At 30.7% G+C, this 5364-nt stretch overlaps 1 long non-coding RNA gene across 2 annotated transcripts; it reads left to right on the top strand.

Annotated features, from left to right (window-relative positions):
• On the top strand, positions 7 to 3319 carry LOC104725060. 2 transcript variants are annotated; one of them, XR_757833.1, is made up of 4 exons: positions 7 to 186; positions 583 to 640; positions 2515 to 2571; positions 3015 to 3319. It is a non-coding gene; the product is annotated as an uncharacterized LOC104725060 (long non-coding RNA). The 2 variants fall into 2 exon arrangements; XR_757832.1 differs by lacking the exons at positions 2515 to 2571; positions 3015 to 3319 and adding an exon at positions 1304 to 1458.

Here is a 5364-nt window from a genome sequence, read left to right as displayed (position 1 = left end):
AAAAAAAAAAAAAAAATCCCTAGCCGTCGATGTTTTACATCGTCAACCGATAGTCTACACCGGCCACCGCCATCCAAGTCTATCTCGCTGGCATCGCCAGATCCATCAGCTTTTAATTTCCCGCCAACCGATCAACCATTTAAGCTTCTTCTTTCGTTATCCCCCTACATTTCAGCTCCAAATCAGGTGGTAAATAGTTGCTATAATTTTTTCATATGTGGATTTCCACTTTTTTTATTGATTTACAATCTATAGATTTAGTTTCACTATCAATCGATTTATAATCTGGATATGACTATCTTGGTTTATATTTGTAAATTCTTCTTAGTTCCTTTTTTTTTACTTCTCTATCGAGCTATATGGGAAGTCAAAAGAGTAGATATTGGCGAATGGTTAAGAGTCCATTTTCGTTTTACTAAATCCATACTCATAACCCAAATCCACTTTGATTAGCAAAATATACAAAAATTGTTATTCATATGGTTAACAACAGTTCGATAAAACATTTGATACCATAAATAACTAAAAAAATCTGCAATTGATAAGATTACTTGAATAATTTGTTTTCCCTTCTGATTGCAGGAGTTCATTGGCACATTGAGTCTAGCAAGTGTGGAAGTTAATGTTATAGTACCATAAGGTGAGTTTTAATGTTTTTAACACCTTCTTACATTGTGTTTTGAATGCCCCCTATGGTTGCTTATTTGTGTGAATTATTAGAATTATTTTCATAACCTAAAAAGACCAAGATACAAAGTTAGTTGTATATACGTTTAACATGGTTTATTGATAAACCGATGTAGGATAAATCTATTTCTACCTGAAATATAGATTTAGGAGATCTCGTTTTCGTCTTCTTTTTCATTAAGTTTCGTGAGATAACCCCAAGCAAGTATAGATCACTCAAGTAATTTAAAATTGAAACATGAATTTTCCTTAAAAGATGTGCTTTGGTTTTTGGCGAGTCTAAGAAGATTCTGAAGTTCATGCAAAACTGAAATTTGTTTCATTAATTATTATGCTGTTTGTCCACTTGTTGATTTCGTAGCTGCATTGCCATTTCGAATTATCATTAGTATCTAGTTCGGTTCAGGGATCAACAATTACTAATTTATTATTCCATTTTGTTGGAGCTGTTAAGCTCTCGGTAACGCAGAAAATGATATGAGGCTTTTGAGACCTCACTCTGTGGGTACTATGAGCTAATCATCTTCAATGTCTTCGAAGTCGTACCTATTATTGGAATAATAATGCTCATCATGTTGAATCCATGTAAATTTATTTAGTATCTCATGAACTGCAGGATAATATTTTTGGAAACATCTTAAAGAAGGATATGGCAAGATGCTCTCCATATGAGCCTAAGAGGGGGTTATTAGACCTATGATTTTAATGAATTTGGAAATCCAAACAAAAATAATATGTTATTCAATCATTGATTTTAAAATATTTATCAAAATTATGTGTTATTGGTTCTATGATTTATAAATACTTTTTAAAATCCCATGTTATTCATTTAATGAATTGTTTTTGGATTTTAAAATCCACATTATGTTTTAAATGGATTTGAATGGATTTGAAAGTGTAAAATAGAAGGATTCAAATCTAAGGATAAAACATGTTATTTCAAAATCCATGTGTTTTGATTTCTAGAATTTACAATTCTACATGGATTTAGAAATCACCTCTCTAATAACATCCCCTAAAATTACCAAGGTCAAAAGGTACTAAAAATATACGTTTTCTATTGAAATGATTTATTAGTTTTAAGAATTTTCAGAAAAATTGAAAAGCATGAGTAGTTTGAATTTAGTTAATAAATTAAACTGTATAAATGAGTAGTAATGAAATTTTTTTAAAAAAGCAAAGTTTAATTTATAAGAGAATTGTTTCATTATGCAAACATGATAAGTTGAATGAATAGATCTATATATTTCTGAATCACCTTTTAAGAGTAAGAATTTTTGTTGATCTTGACAGTATCTTCATCTGTGAGTGCCTGGCAAAGCAAAATATAGACGTAATATAACTTGACATATTAATTCGAACTCCATTAAAATAATCATAAGGCAGGTTAGGATAAACTTACATTAGTCTAATCTTGTTAACTTTGGAATTTCTAGATGAAAGATATGTTCAAAACAATCATCTCCATTAGTAATTTGAATGTAAAATAAATAAAAATAGAATTCACTTAATATAGATGTAAAAATAAAAAGGTGAATAAGATTTTATGGTACCTTATTATTAAGGTGAATAAGTATTTTTTGTTGATCTTGACATTATCTTATCTTTTTTTTTTGAATAAAACATTATCTTCATCTGTGAGTGCCTATGTTGTTAAAACTTGTAACTTCTATGTTATTTGAAGGAAATATTTTTAAAGTTATAAGAAAATGAGAGAAACTTAATGTAGAATCAGCCAATATCATCTATTTTGTCTCTCCAGTGTATGTGGTATATTGCTTCCATGTATGCACGATCTTGACTCTTATCTTCCATGTTGTTTTGAAGGACTTGAGCTCGGAAACATGTGTGAAACCATCGGTGGACGCCATGATTTATTCTAAGGTGACTTTCTATTCTGTTTGTTTGTATGTTTGATGTGTTTTAAGATTTCCAATGTATTCTTTGGTTTATATAGCATTTGAAGTTGGGGTTGGTTGAAAGGTAGAATATTCGATTCAATGAATATAAGATATTCTGTTTTTGATTTCATTTTGGGGTTGATACGATATACCATAGTAAGAACCGGGATTCGATCCAACTGTTTCTGTTTTTAGTTCTCAAGATTGATATAGGCTAGTAAATGACGAAGAACAAAAGGTAATCAATTCCAACTGGTTGTTGTGATTGTTTGAAAAGAGAATATTTGTGATTAACTGTAAATATTTCCAGTTAATGTTTTGATATATTAGATACGGAAGAGGATCATCAGGGATTGCATATTATTAGTTGCCATTTTTCTAGTACTTGCGGATTTTGATGTCGTTTGGATTTGATTTCTCATACAGGTTTAAGAAGAAGATACTGTTTGGATACATATCTAATATATCTACGATCCGAATGAAATAATACCAAACAATAAGGATTCGCGTCCCATCTCCAAATATAATGACTTCGTTGCCCTTAAATTTTTTTTTCTCTTCTTCCTTGCTTAATCCGTAGGGGCAATATATGGAATTTTTTGTAATTTTTTTTTTCTGTTTTTGTACTCCCCAATTAATAGTATAGATTCAACAAAAATATAATTTTGAAAAGAAATGTCTCTAGCTGGCTATGACAAAAAAACCATGTATAGAAAGTCTTTAAAAACATATTCACTTACTGGTTAAATAAACGAAATATTTAGCAATGAAATATACGGAAATTCCATTACCAAAAAAAAAAACCAGTACCAAAAAAAATGAAAGATACAAAAATTTTAAACTTTAGTTAATTGTAGATTCATCATTCCAAAAATATTTTGTTAAATCTAGAATTAAAGGAATTTTTTGACTTTTAAAAGAATGAATGCTAGAAAATAATTGGGAAAAATGTATAAACTTTTGAGATTGAAATTTTAGTTGATTTTGTGTCATGGCAAAAAAAATGAAAACAGTTCAAACAGACAAATATATATAGATTTCAAAAGATACGAATGTTCCAATAAACACAACTCTACAATGAACAGTTGCAACTTTTAATAAATAACGGTTACAATGATCCATCACGACTTTTCAAAAAATATCCAAAAAGTACGATTGAAAAAACACAACTGTTATTATATATAGATTATGGGAGTTAGACAGATCATTTTTTGTCTGGTTTTATAAATTTAGTTTTCCTCCTTAAAACATTATTTTGATAATACACTATTTTGCTTTCTTTATAGTGTATTTCGATTTTTTTTCAAGATTTTTGGTTATGATAATCAAAGTTTTTTAAGATACAAGAGAAACAAATACAGATTTAGTGTTTTGTTTTTGTGTTTTCACCAAAGTTTTATCAGTTTTTGGTGTTGTGAATCTCTCCTCTTACTCTCGTTTTTCTAATACTATTTTTGTTATGGAGAAGCAAAGTACTCAACGATTTGATGTACGTTTGCAACCACACGTTTAAGAAATGTAACCATTCACCAAAATTATAATGTTAGTGAAAACCGTTGATCAACAACTTAAATCACCAACAAAAGATTACTTTACTATGATGAAAGTGCAACAGAGTTCTGAAGGTAACAGGAAGCTGTGAAGTGTCTCAGAGGTCTGATATGATGACGTGGGATGGCGTGCTGATGTGGAGAAAGATTTTGGAACACCGTGATAAGGTGCGTGAGAAAGAAGGAAGAAGAGATCAAGATATACTTGAAGATATTGAGAGTATATTTGATAAGAAGAGATAAGGAAGTATATTTTCTTAGGAATAAGGAATATTTCCTTTTAGTTAGGATACACAAAGATCTAGGTTAGAGATCGTTTGTGGGGTTATAAGTAGACGTGGGCTAGCCGCAAAAAGAGCTAGCACTTGTGGAATAAAAGTTGTGAGATTTGTATACCTTCAAGCAAATACAAAAAGCTTTGAAGGTGAGTGTGTTTTAACTCTTTTAGATCTACATAGGTTGTTGTGTTAGATAGATAGGAGAGTGAGCTTAGTTTCAAGTCTTGTAAGAAACGGAAGTTTTTATAAGATTGATTAAAGCGTTTGCTTGGCACGTTCCAAGTGTTTTATTGTGTGTGTTGTGTTCTCTATACCTTAACATATGACACTAGTGATTTCCAAACTGCTGATCGATAGCATATGTATCAAGATCATCACTGATCACAACCGAAGAACGTCTACAACAAATCAAAACCTACATATGCATAATGAAATGGGTTGTTAAATTAGGGAAGTTTGACATTCAAAACGTACATATGATCAATACATAGCACACACGACAGTTAAATGTCAGTCACTCGTTGATTTTCTCGCGAATTTCACCATGGATGGTGCACCACATGTGGAAATCGATGAAAACTCTTTGTTAATGGGGATAAAAAGTTTCGAGGAGTTGGGTTGGACATCGTCCTCTTTATTTAGAAAGGAGACACCACTCATCACACCGTCTAATGCGGGTTTCGCACGACCAACAATGAGGTCGACTACGAGGCACTTGTTGACTTGTTGTCTAAGTCGCTTTTGATCTCGACATAAAACACATTGATATCTGCAACGAATACCAGTTACCTCGGCGTAGAACACATTGAACACACAAGATTGTAATAGTATTTTTGAAAAAAAAATTAATACTAGTATTTTTGGAACAAAAACTTAAGCTAGATAATTTTGAAGTCCATTATAAACTTACATTTCTTTTGTAAATAATTACTTGATGAAATCTCATTA

Source organism: Camelina sativa, chromosome 11 (genome assembly GCF_000633955.1).
Source record: "Camelina sativa cultivar DH55 chromosome 11, Cs, whole genome shotgun sequence".
Lineage (NCBI taxonomy): Eukaryota > Viridiplantae > Streptophyta > Magnoliopsida > Brassicales > Brassicaceae > Camelina > Camelina sativa.
Note: the sequence above shows the minus strand (reverse complement) of the source record. Positions and strands in the feature narration are given on the sequence as shown.